This window comes from Colobus angolensis, unplaced genomic scaffold, assembly GCF_000951035.1.
Source record: "Colobus angolensis palliatus isolate OR3802 unplaced genomic scaffold, Cang.pa_1.0 Scaffold244, whole genome shotgun sequence".
Taxonomy (NCBI): domain Eukaryota; kingdom Metazoa; phylum Chordata; class Mammalia; order Primates; family Cercopithecidae; genus Colobus; species Colobus angolensis.
In genome coordinates, this window is record NW_012115644.1 from 3,933,781 (window position 1) to 3,948,254 (window position 14,474).

A 14,474-nucleotide genomic window follows, 5' to 3' on the forward strand; every position below is an offset into this window, starting at 1 on the left:
GTATACATATGTAACAAACCTGCACGTTATGCACATGTACCCTAGAACTGAAAGCATAATAATAATAAAAAAAAAAGAAATATATAATGCAAAGGAGAAACACCAACTGTGTAGTACAAACCTGATGTCAGCCAGGCTGGTGGCTCACACCTGTAATCCCAGCACTTTGGGAGGCCAAGGTGGTGGGTGGATCACTTGAGGTCAGGAGTTCAAGACCAGCCTGGCCAACATGGTGAAACCCCGCCTCTACTAAAAATACAAAAATTAGCCGGGTGTGGTGGGGCATGCCTGAGTCCCAGCTACTCGAGAGGCTGAGGCAGGAGAATCTCTTGAACCTGGGAAGTGAAGGTTGCAGTGAGCTGAGATTGCACCACTGCACTCTAGCCTGGGTGAACAAGCAAGACTCTGTCTCAAAAAAAAAAAAAATTTAAATTTAAAAATTAAAAAAAATACCTTGATGTCTTCCCAAAGAACTCTATGCCTGCTAAACCATTAACAAGTATCAATGCCCCAGTGCCTTTTCTATACTAATCTCAGGCCTCATCAGAAGAGAAATTGATGACCCTGTTGCAGTAGCATCCTCATCATCAGCAATTAATTTTAGTTAATGCTTCAAACATTCTTCAGGCCCAGTATGCATTCACCTGTGTACATTACTTAAGTGTGAGTACCCATACAGCTATCCTGTTTTTAACTTTCAGTACAATACTCAGTAAATTACATGAGATATATTCAACACTTTAGTATAAAATGGGCTTTGTGTTAGAAGATGTTGCCCAACTGTAGGCTAGTGTAAGCATGCTGAGCACATTTGAGGTAGGCTAGGCTAAGCTATGAAGTTTAATAGGTTAGGTGCATTTTTAGCTTATGATATTTTCAACTTACAATGGGTTCTTGGAATGAACACATCATAAGCTAAAGAGCATCCATATTACAATTACAATCACTCTTTCATCTCATGGAGTAGGGACTGTATCTTGTTTAGTAGTAGATTTCCGGAGTCTAGTGCATTATATAGCAAATATAATAAGTGGTCACTAAATGGTTTTGGGAGAAAGAGGATACAGGGTGAGGTACAGCATCTCATCATTCTGAGGAATGCAGTTTCTATTGGGTATATTGTAGTGAGAAAATTATTTCTTTAGGTTGTCTTAAATTATCTTCAAAGAAAAAAATTTGTATAAGTTGTTGTCTTTTCCTTAATGATTTTTCCGGAATGCACTGGTCCTCAGTGTTAAAGCTCAGACAGGATTGAGTTTTAACCTTTTTCTATCCTTGTTTTAGTTACAAATAAGTGTCCTAGATTAGGGTTTTTGTTGGCCAGTGTCCTGCATTCTGAGGTAACTCCCCAAGTGAAATTTAGGTTCTAAGACTGTGACAAAGCTGACTTGTTAGCACTGTTTACACTAAGCACTTGATTCTCTACTACATAATTTCCTCCTGGACTAATTTTACAGTTCTCACCAATCCCAAATTCATTCCTGAAATTTTTAGAGGGAATATGTGGAAGATTTTTCTGGCAGAGAAAATTTACAAGAAAAAAAGTTCTCATCAATTTTCTTCTCCAGTGATTATAAATAAGCTATTTTAAAGAAGAGTGTAAAAGGCTTTATAGAAGAGATTTAGTAGATTTAATACTTAGAAATTTAATATTCAGAAATCATGGCTCTAGTACATAGGTGCTATGATCTCTATCATTACACAGATAAGTAGTTGTAATTCTGAATACACAGGTTCATGAAAAGTCCTTTGAGAATCAGGATTTTTTTAAAAAATTGGAATCCTGGGCCAGGTGCAGTGGCTCACACCTGTAATCCTACCACTTTGGGAGGCTGAGGCAGGTGGATCACCTGAGGTCAGGAGATTTAGACAGGCCTGGCCAACATGGCGAAACCCTGTCTCCACTAAAAATACAAAAATTAGCTGGGTGTGATGGCACACACCTGTAATTCCACCTACTCGGGAGGCTGAGATAGGAGAATCGGTTGAACACTGGAGGGGGAGGTTGCAGTGAACTGACATCATGCCATTGCACTCCAGCCTGAGGGACAGAGTGAGACTCCGACTCAAAAAAAGAAGTTGGGATAGCACTCGTACTTGCAAGACTGTAGTGAACAACTTGAGGAGCATTTGCTGCATTTTGTCACATTATAATTAAAACAGCCTGAATTTCTTTCTTTTAGGACAAAACAAATTTTATTTAGAGATATTTATTCAACATTAAGGGGTAAATAGAGCAAAGAAGGACAAAACATAGGCATTAATATGTTAAAATTGCTAATGTTATATGTTGAATTAATGGATGAATTATTCCATTATGAACGTTTGCTAGGGAGATTTAGTTTTCAGTTCTAGTCTTCTATTATTTACCACTATTTCTAAATTTAATTTTTTCATATTTTCAGAAATGTCCTCAATATACTTCGTTTATGCCCAAATAAATCCTAATTCTTCACTTTTTTTGTGACTGACAGAAGATGACCAGTGTTTGCTGGCATATATCTGGAAGCATTTTGGAAGGAATGACAAGTAGTTTAGTTTTTTGTTGTTGAAGAGGCATTAAATTAATCTCAATAATTACTTCAGGATAAGGTGATACGATATATGATTTCAGGGAATTGAAAGAGTCTAGGTTTTGCCTCCTCAAATGGAATCTGTCAAGCATTTTCAGCAATGAAGAGCTTTTTGCTGTGCTCCCATAGCAGTTTTTCATAACCCTATTACAGTGGCTGTCACATTAACTTGTAGTTGTTTATACAATCATTCCTCCATTCAGCAGGTATTTTCATGAGTGCCTGCCATGTGTCAGGCATGGCCCTTGGTGCTGCAGATAAAGCTGAGAACACAGAGATAAGATCGTTACTCTCTAGACCGGGCACGGTGGCTCACACCTGTAATCCCAGCACCTTGGTAGGCATAGGTGGGCAGATCACCTAAGGCCAGGAGTTGGAGACCAGCCTGGCCAACATGGTGAAAATTAGCTGGGCATGGTGGTATGTGCCTGTAATCCCAGATACTCGGGAAACTGAGGCAGGAGAATCACTTGAACCCAGGAGGTAGAGGTTGCAGTTAGCTGAGATCAGACCACTGTACTCCAGTCTGGGTGACAGAATGAGACTCCCATCTCAAAAAAAAACAGGATCATTGCTCTCTTGAAGCTTTAGTGGGGAGAGGCCAATAAAAAAGAGAACACATAACAAGTCATTTGCTTTCAGGTTGAAATAGGAATTAGGAAGATGTTAGAACAGGAGAAGTATGGGACACAGAGTTCTGGGGCAGGGGCAACATTGGGTAGGATGGTCGAGAGAGACCCTCTTGAGGAGGCAACATTTGAGCAAGTCCTGAATGATAAGGAGTCGGTGGTACAGAGATTTGATAGAAGGGCATCTCAGGCAGAAGAAATGGCCAGGTGCAAAGTCTACAAGCAGCAATGAAATTGTATTTAAGAATGTATATAAGGAATACACTAGAAAGCCAGTGTGCCTGGAGAGGAAAGAGCGAAGGAAAGAGAAATAGAAGATGAAATAAAGGAGGTAGGCAGAGGCCAGAAAGGCAGAGATTTAATTCTAAGTGATAATGGTGGGATATTGAGTTTTTAGCAAGGGAGTTACAATCTGATTTATGCTTTTAGAAGATCACATTAGCTATTATATGGGGAATGATTGCAGAGGGCAAGAGTAGAAGCCAGTGAACCAGTTAGGAGGCAAAGTAGTCAGGGAGAGATGGTGATGACTTGGATAAAGGTGGAAATGGTGGAAATAAGAACAGATTTGATTGATTTGGAGTTTATTTTGAAAGCAGACTTGATAGTGTAGCAGGACTAGCCGCAGACAAAACCTCTGACACCGAGATAGTGAAGGGAGTGGCTTTAATCAGCTGGGAGCATCAGCAGGCTAGCGTCTTAAAATCCGAGCTCGTCAGGTGCTTAACTTTTGTCCCTTTTAAGGGCTCACAACTCTAAGGGGGTCCACGTGAGAGGGTCGTGATCGATTGAGCAAGCCAGGGGGTGCGTGACAGGGGCTGCAAGCACCAGTGGTCAGAGTGAAACAGAACAGAAAGGGAGGTTTGACAATGTCCTTCCATACATGTCTGGAGTCTATAGATAACAACCAGTTAGATCAGCGGTCGATCTTTAACTACCAGGCTTAGATCAGGCAGGCCCAGGCCTGGTTTTGGATCTGGTTCCTTGGTTTCGGGTCTGGTTCCTAGGCGCCGGGCTACCTGCCTTTTGTTTTGCTTTCCTTTCCTTTTTTGAGTATAAAACAATATAAAACAATATGAGAGGGTCTGTCTCTCTTCTCTCAATAGCACCAGCTGAGGGATTGTATGTTTGAAAGAGAAAATTTGGTTTTTAGCTTGGGCAGCTGGGTCTATGGCGGTACCACTTACTGAGCTAGGGAAAAGTAGGTGAAGGGCTGAGTGTAGAGAGAAAATAATTTCTACCCATCTGCGAAATTGAGATTTTCTTGAGAGAGGGCAAAGTGAGGTTCCAAAAGGTTAAGAGCGTGGATACAGGCCCTGCAGATAGAACCAGGACTTCAATACAGGCAGTCTGGCTCTGAAGCTTGCCCCTTGCTTGTTTGGCTTCATGGTTAGAATTACAGACTAGAGTCTAGGAGGAAGGGCATTCAAGGCAAAGGAAGCCATGGCCAAAGGTGTAGAAGCCACCAAAGAGTGAAACATTTGGAGCAGCAGTTTAGGACTTGGTATAGAATTATCATGTGGGACCTGTTAGGTAGGGTCTTAGAGATATTTAGATTATGTTTTCTTCTTCATCTCCCTAAATTAAAATTCAGTCAGTCCTCCTTAGAACTTTTATTTTTTTCTTATTTTTTAATTTTTATTTTTATTTTCTTGAGATGGAGTCTTGCTCTATCCCCCAGGCTGGAGTGCAGTGCTGCAATCTTGGCTCACTGCAACCTCTGCCTTCTGGGTTCAAGTGATTCTCCTCCCTCAGCCTTAAGAGCTTAGGTTAGAGCTTTTTGTCCAGCCTAGACTGTTTACTAGAAATTTGATTTGAGGAATGTGAAAATATAGGAATAAAAATCAGTGTTTTTTCTATTGTCTTACTCAACAACAATCAATACAGAAGACTTCTGTGACCTCTAGTCACCAAGAATTGAATGTAGATTTCTCCCCACCAGCCATCAATCAGTTAATTCTGCAATGGATACCAGCTGGGCATCCTCTAATTCAATTCGATTCTGACACTATATACCTGAAGATAGCTTCCCACGCTAATCTAAAGACCCTAGTTGTTTTACCTGTGCTTCTGACTGACTATAAATCAGGATTCCTACTGTCCTCTCCTTGGGTTCTATTAATTTACTAGAGTGGCTCACAGAAAACTCAAGGAAACACATCTACTGGTTTATTATAAAGGATATTACAAAGGATACAGATGGAGATATGCATAGGGCAAAGCATGTGGGAAGGGTGTGGCACTACCATCCCCTCTCTGTGGATGCCACCCCCAGGAGCATCTATATGTTCAACTACCTGGAAGCTCTCCAAACGCAGTCCTTTTGGATTTTTAGGGAAGCTTTAATGTAGGAATGATTCATTAAACCTTTGGCCACTGGTGATCAACTTAACTTCAGCCTCTCTCCCACTTCCTGGAGAATGGGTGGTGGGGCTGAAAGTCCCAACCCTCTAATCCTGCCTTGGTCCTTCTAATGAGTAGCCCCTGTCCTGAAGCCACCTAGGAGCTGGCAGCTATCAGTCAACACATTAGCATATAGAAAGACACTTATCACTTTAAAGATTCCAGGGATTTTAAGAGCTCCTGCCAGGAAACAGGGATGTAGACCAAATATATATTTCACAGTATCACAGGAAACATAGCTGCTTTTTTTCTTTTTATCAGATTAAAAAAGAATCCTTGCTGGGTGCGGTGGCTTCTGCCTGTAATCCCAGCTACTTGGGGGGCTGAAGTAGGAGCGTCACTTGAGGCAGGTCAATTCAAGACGAGCCTGGTCAACATAGCGAGACCTCGTCTCTGAAAAAATAAAATAAAAAACCATCAGCCACATTTCGTGGTGCAAGCCTGTAGTCCCAGCTACTCAAGAGGCTGAGGTGAGAGGATCACTTGAGCCCAGGATTTGGAGGCTACAGTGAACTAGATCATACCACTACATTCCAGCCTGGGTGACAAAGTGAGACCCCATCTCTAAAAAAAATTATTTCTTCATTATCTAAATTGTTTTTTCCTTTGGAGTTTTTTTTAGTCAGATAATGTAAATCAGATGATACATAAATGATCTGGCTGCAAAATTGTTTTTTTGTTTGTTTGTTTTGTTTTGTTTTGAGATAGAGTTTTTGCTCTTATTGCCCAGGCTGCAGTGCAATGGTGCAATCTTGGCTCACCGCAACCTCTGCCTCCTGGATTCAAGCAATTCTCCTGCCTCAGCCTCCTGAGTAGCTGGGATTACATGCATGCGCCACCACACCCAGCTAATTTTGCATTTTTAATAGAGACAGAGTTTCTCCCTGTTGGTCAGGCTGGTCTCAAACACCCAGCATCAGATGATCTGCCTGCCTCGGTCTCCCAAAGTGCTGGCATTACAGGTATGAGCCACCATGCCTGGCCCGCCAAATTGTTTTTTTATTCTTGCATTAAATGTACTGTCTTTCCTGGACTTCCTGTTATACAAGCTGACTCACTGTTTGAAGAGTCCTTGAGCTTCACCATTTCACAGACCTGACAACATACAGAATTCTTTTCGATTCTTTATATGATAGTTTATTCTCTTTTTCACCTTTTCTGCCTAGATATTCAATTTCTGGACAGAAGTCAGTGGCACCTCAGATGGGATCAAGCTAGTATAATTTGCCATAGAGGATAATCTTTCAGAGGAAGCAAGTTATATAAATAATTTCTGCTCAATTAGAAACTGAGTATGCACCCAATCTGTACAGTTCTATTTGTTGTGATGTTTAACACCACACTACACACAGGCACTTGATTTGTGACTTCTGATGTCAACGCATTTCTAGTTTATGCGCTTTACCCATCTCTTATGCTTTGTGACTCTAGGAATCTGCTTTTCAACTATCATACCTCTTTTTTTTTTTCACCTCCTAACATCAGATAACTAGAGAGGAATGTGAAACTCCTTCACGTAGCTCTTTTTTATTCAGAAAATAAGTTACATAATAGACTGAAATTGAGTGCCTGTGGCATGTGTACTAAATATAGTGGTAAATATTAACTATCATTATATGCTTTGGACACAATACATACTTGCAGGATTTTCCTTTAAAAAATGCAGTGCAAAGTGCAGTAAGGAAAAAAAGAGGAAGTATAGGTTCAAGGGAGTGCCAGTTATTAATTTATTATCTGTCAGCTCCAAATCTATGGTTCTTTGCTCTGCTTTGTGATACTGGAGTTGGACTCTGTCAACATTTCTCCTTTGCCAGCTGTGCAGCTTTAGGCTTTGTCAGTGCAGGACCTGGGGAGACGATGCATGGTGACAGCAGTAGATCAGTACTGTTCTTCCAGTTCTGGTTCACCTTCCTTTATTCAGCCCAGGAGTCCTCGCAGATCAACTTAAGCAGCACTCTCAGACCTTTCTCTCCCTACCTGTAGGCTGTTTCTCAGGTAGCTCCAGCCCAGTCTTCAGGCTGGTTTCCTCCCACCAAGACAGCTGGTCTAGAGAATAGCTTGATCCTGTTTACACCTTTGACAAACAGCAGGCCCCTCTTTGGTGCCAGTGCTTGTGTATTTCTCATGTAGCCAATAACCACACCCTCTTTGAAGAGGTCTGAATCTCAGCCTACATAAATGTTTAATAAGAGCACTAAAATCCAAAAAAAAAAATAAAAAAAAAAAACCCCCCAATAATGAAAATTAATTAAAACAAAAGGTAAGGGAACTTCCCCGAGAACGGCCAAAAAAGAAAAAATTTAAAATTTCCGAACAAAAAAGGGAACCGGTTCAAAATCCTCCTTTTTTTTTAACAACATTTTGAAAAGATTTAAAAAAGTCTTAGCTCATGGGCCATGGTTTGCTGAACCCTGGTTCAGAGTATGAATAAAGTAAAATCTTACTTTTTTCAGCTAGAGAAATCTAAACAAAAATAGTGAGAAGTCTGAATTTTAGACTTATCATTTATTGCTGCATAACAAATCTCTCTAAAATTTAGTGGTTTAAGACAACAGTCATAATTTATTAGCTCTCACAGTTTCTGTGGGACAGGAATTTGGAAGCAGATTGCCTAGGAGGTACCAGCTCAGTGTCTCAAATGAGGTTGTGGGTGCTGGTTAAAGTGGTGATGATTTTTTAGTTTTTAAATTTTTTATCTCTTTTATGTCTTGTGTCATTGCCAGTTTTTTTGGTTTGTTTGTTTTTGTTTGTTTTAGGCAGAGTCTCTCACACTGTTGCCCATTCTGGAGTGCAGTGGTGCGATCTCGACTCACTGCAACCTCCACCTCCTGGTTCAAGCTATTCTCTTGCCTCAGCCTCCCGAGTAGCTGGGATTACAGATGTGTACCACCATGCCTGGCTTATTTTTGTATTTTTAGTAGAGACAGGGTTTTGCCATGTTGGCCAGGCTGATCTCAAACTCCTGACCTCCAGTGATCCACCTGCCTTGGCCTCCCAAAGTGTTGGAATTACAGACGTGAGCCACTGCACCTGCCCTGTCATTGCCAATTTTTATGTCAGCACTATCTTGATAGGTATCAGGGTGGAATGGCCAAGTGAATGTCAAGTCCTGAGGCTGATATGTCAAAATAATGACTATGAAACTACAATACCCGTAAGGTGTGAGGTTAGAAAGTAGAGATGTAAGGAGGTGATGTAAGGAGGTGACATATGATAGAAATACATACATTGTATTATAGGAAGGGATCCAAAATGAAATGTATGACTATAAATTTATAACATTAGACGTGACAGAAGTGAAGAAATACCTATTGAAAAAATAAAATTTAAACCATTCCAGTTTTCAGATGAAGTCTTTTGTTTTGCATGTTTGCATGTATTTGTATAGAACATAATATTTTATAATGAATTCTTTTCTTTTTCTTTTTTTTTTTTTGAGACGAAGTCTCACTCTGTCACCCAGGCTGGAGAGGAGTGGCGCAATCTTGGCTCACTGCAAGCTGTGCCTCCCGGGTTCACGCCATTCTCCTGTCTCAGCCTCCTGAGTAGCTGAGACTACAGGCACGCACCACCATGCCCAGCTAATTTTTTGTGGGTTTTTAGTAGAGACAGGGTTTCACAGTGGTAGCCAGGATGATGTCAATATCCTGACCTTGTGATCTGCAGGCCTCGACCTCCCAAAGTGCTAGGATTACAGGCGTGAGCCACCGTGCCCAGCCTTTAATGAATTTTTAAATGAAACTATAACTACATCACTAAATATGCCCAAAGTAGAATAAATGTAAAGCATACTATGTGTTGATTTGCACGACTTGAATACAGTTGCCAACTGTGCTACCCCATGTGGCTCTCAGCCTTCTATCATTTCAGACACTCAGGCATCAAAGCAAGGAAGACAACTTTGTTAGCACCATCTGGCTAGACCGCCATGTAGATTCTCTTCCTTTGAGACCATGCCTGACAATAATTGGCTTAGGTTAGGAAAAAATTTGGTGTATGTTCTTATCTAATTGATACCCTCGCGCCATGTACAGCTTTTCTTCCTAAATTATTTCTTTCTCTGGGGCCCTATTACACTTTATTCTTTTTATTATCACACTTACTTTCATTGTATTATTCCTGTCCTAACTCTATTATTATAAAGAAATCTCACCAAGGAGAATTTAAATCTCATTTCAGAGGTCCAGTCCAGATTTAGCTGAGAATTCTGAAGAGTAACATTCATACAGAAAATATATAGTCCATAAGTTTAATGAGTGATCATGCCATGCAGTTAGAATCCAGACAAAAAACAGAATGCTGTTGGCAACTTAGAAGTGTCTCCATGCTCTGTTTTAGTCACTACCTAAGCCCTGCAGTATTACCACCATTGTGACTTCCAACACTGTAGATTACTGTTACTTTTTCAAATTTATATGAATGGAGTCTTACAACACATACTGTTTTGTATCTGTCTTTTTTGCTTAACTTTATGTTTGTGAGATTCAACCATGTTGTATTGTTACTCTATTCCATCTGATGAAGATGACATTATTTATTGTGTGGTAGGAGTTATTAAATTATTTTAGGCAGATAGAGAGGAAAAGGGGTCCTTGGGATGTTTCATTTTTAATGCAGCTCTTTTTAAATTATTGTACTGTAAGTTCTGGGATACATGTGCGAACGTGCAGGTTTGTTACATAGGTATATACATGTGCCATGGTGGTTTGCTGCCCCCATCAACCCGTCATCTACATTAGATATTTCTCCTAATGCTCTGTCCCCTAACACCCATCACCCCCTGATAGGCACCGGTGTGTGATGTTCCCCTCCCTGTGTCCATGGGTTCTCATTATTCAACTCCTACTTAGGACTTAGAACATGCGGTGTTTGGTTTTCTGTTCCTGTGTTTATTTGCTGAGAATGATGGCTTCCAGCTTCATCTATGTCCCTGCAAAGGACATGAACTCATTCTTTTTTATGGCTGCATAGTATTCCATGGTATATATGTGCCACATATTCTTTATCCAGTCTGTCATTGATGGACATGTGGGTTGGTTCCAAGTCTTTGCTATTGTGAACAGTGCTGCAATAAACATACGTATGCATGTGTCATTATAGTAGAATGATTTGTAATCCTTTGGGTATATACTCAGCACTTAGAGCCAGACCAGCAAACCTTTAATATGCAAATGCCAGTCATTGGAAACTGGGTCCACCCAAACGTGGCAATTACCACAGCCTTCTTGCCCTTGCCCCACATGTTCCTGACAACATGGCCACCCCCACATATCCATGTGTGTAAAACATCATGGTGCACTGCATTTGTATATTAAAAGGCTAGGGTGGGAGGACCAGCCTTTTTGCAGGCTACGTAAATGACATGCCTGGTCAACCAATCCCCTGTGCCCTATGCAAATCAGACACCACCTTCTTCAGCCTCTATATATACCTGGCTAGTTTCTGCCCCACTTGGGGTCTCCTCTTTCGGCTTTGGAGTCTCCCTCCCTCTGTCTCTGTACAAGGGAGCTTCTTCCTTTTTTCTTCTCCCTTCCTTCTTGCCTCTTAACTCTCTGCTCCTTAAAACCACTCCATGTGTGTCTGTGTGTTCTCATCTAATTCAAGGTGAAACAAAAGCCCTGGTATTTCTCCACTCGTCGGAGCCGTATCATTTGTACTGATGATGAAGATTTGTGTAGTTCTAGTTTTTGCTTATTATGAAAACTGCGGCTCTAAACTTTATGTTTGCCTTTTAAGAACATACGCAATTTATTATTTTGGTTTACACCTAGGAGTAGAATTTCTGGGTCATTAGGTATATGTGTATTTAAAGATACTGCCAGTTTTCCAAAGTGTGGTTGACACTCCCTACAGTAGCGTACAAAAGTTTCATTTTGAACATAGACTTTTAGTCTCAATCTAAATCCGGGCCTGGGAATCTAATTGACCCAGCTTGGAGCAGGTGTCTGGTCAATTACAATGAGAGGATTAAAGGTCACATAGTACAGACATGGTTTTGGAAGGCCCACCACTGCTACACTCTGGGTGGAAGTAGAGGCAATTTCTAAAACATAGGAGATGGTATGAACTGGGTAGATACCCTAAAAGGTTTCAATCACATATATAAAAATTAGATGCACAAGGAGAGGCTCTGGCCTGGAGATACAGCTTCAAACCATCAGCAAGGTAATGTAGTTGAAGCAATGTGACTAGATGAGATTGCCCAAGGATACTGCTTAGAGTGAGATAAGAGAGGGTAGCCTCTGGTAGAACTCTGGAAAACACCAACATTTAAAGGATGACAAGAAGAGGAATCTCTAAAGTAAACTGAGAAGGTATAATCAGAAATCCAAGGGAATGTGATGTCATGAAAATTAAGAAAGAGAATGGCTGGATGCAGTGGCTCACACTTGTAATCCCAGCACTTTAGGAGGCCGAGGCAGGCAGATCACCTGAGGTCAGGAGTTCGAGACCAGCCTGGCCAACATGGCAAAACCCCGTCTCTACTAAAAATACAAAAATTAGCCTGATATGGTGGTACCCACCTGTAATCCCAGCTACTTGAGAGGCTGAGGCAGGAGAATCACTTGAACCTGGGAGGCAGAGGTTGCAGTGAGCCAAGATCGTGCCACTGCACTCCAGCCTGGGAGACAGAGCGAGACTCCATGTTAAAAACAACAACAACAAAGATATTTCAGGGAAGAGAGAGTGATCAAAAGTGGTGATTGCTTCTGCAAGGTCAGCATTGAAAAGCTTTCATTTGATCTAGAGACCAGTAGTCCAGTGGCCTTTTGAGAGTAATTTTAGTGAAATGATGGGGCAGAAGCCAGATTGCAATGGGTAAGGAATGTGTGAAAGATGAGGAAATAGAGATAATAAATGTCACAACTCATTCAAGTCATTTAGCTACGGAAGGAAAGGGAAGCAGGCATAGAGAAAAGACAGAAGGCAGGAGAAGCTTGAGCAGGCTTACCTGCTGATGAGGAAGATGCAATTGAGAAAGATATTCAGTAAAGTAAGGTCACTTGGAAGGAGATAATGATCCCGAGCTGAGGGGAAATATGTCAACCTTATGAGGACACAGAAAGACTTCTTCCAGTGTAACCATAAGGGAGCAGGTAAAGATGGCTGGTTCTGTGGCTGAGTTTGAAAGAGGCTAGTCACTCACTACATAGTAGGTGTTCAGTACAATTAGCTGAATTCATTGAGGACTAAATGACTTCATATAGGTATCTACCCAGAAGAAAAGAAGTCATTATACGTAAAAGATATTTGCACACACATTTATTGCAGCACAATTTGCAATTGCAAAGATATGGAACCAGCCCAAATGCCCATCAATCAACAAGTGAATAAAGAAAATGGGGCCCGGCGCGGTGGCTCAAGCCTGTAATCCCAGCACTTTGGGAGGCCGAGACGGGCGGATCACGAGGTCAGGAGATCGAGACTATCCTGGCTAACATGGTGAAACCCTGTCTCTACTAAAAAATACAAAAAACTAGCCGGGCGAGGTGGCGGGCGCCTGTAGTCCCAGCTACTCGGGAGGCTGAGGCAGGAGAATGGCGTGAACCCGGGAGGCGGAGCTTGTAATGAGCTGAGATCCGGCCACTGCACTCCAGCCCCGGCGACAGAGCGAGACTCCATCTCAAAAAAAAAAAAAAAAAGAAAAAAAAAGAAAATGTAGTATACACACACACACACACACACAATGGAATATTACTCAGCCATAAAAAGGAATGAAATAATGGCATTTGCAACAACCTGGATGGAATTGTAGACTAATATTCTAAGTGAAGTAACTCAGGAATGGAAAACCAAACATTGTATGTTCTCATTCATAAGTGGGAGCTAAGCTGTGCTACACAAAGGCATAAGAATAATACAATGTACTTTGGGGACTCAGGGGAAAAGGGTGAGAGGGGTTGAGGGAATATACTACACATTGGGTACAGTGCTTCTTGGGTAATGAGTGCACCAAAATTTCAGAAATCACCACGAAGAACTAATTCATGTAACCAGATACCACCTGTTCCTAAAAACCATTGAAATAAAATATAAGTAAATTTTAAAAATGTTTAAAATGACTGTATATAGGCATACCTCAGATATATTGCAGGTTTGGTTCCAGACCACTACAATAAAGCAAGTCTTGCAATCAAATGAGTCACAACATTTTGTTTGTTTGTTTGTTTCCTAGTGCATATTGAAGTTATGTTTACAGGCTGGGGCCTGGCAGCTCACAGCTGTAATCCCAGCACTTTGGGAGGCCAAGGCAAGAGGATCACTTGAGCCCAGGAATCTGAGACAAACCTGGGACAAAAAAAAAATACAAAAATTAGCTGGGCATGGTGGCACATACCTGTAGTCGCAATTACTAGGGAGGCTGAGGTAGGAGGATCACTTGAACCCAGGAGGTCAAGGCTGCAGTGAACTGAGATCATGCCAATGCACTCCAGCCTGGGCAACAGAGTGAAACCTTGTCTCAAAAAGTTACATTTACTGAACTATAGTCTATTAAGTGTGCAATAGCATTATATCTAAAAAACAATATACATACATTAAGATACTTTATTGCTAAAAATGCTAGCAATCATCTGAGCCTTCATCAAGTCATAATCTTTTTGCTGCTAGAGGGTGTTGCCTCAATGTTGATGGCTGATGACTGATCAGGATGGTGGTTGCTGAAGGTTGGAGTGGCTGTGGCAGTTCCTTAAAACTAGAGAACCATGAAGTTTGCTGCATCAATCAACTATTCCTTTTATGATAGATTATCTGTAGCATGTGATGTTACTTGATAACATTTTACCCATAGAATAACTTCTTTCAAAATTGGAGTCAGTCCCTCCAAACCCTGCCACTGCTTTATCAACTAAATTTATTCTAAATCCTT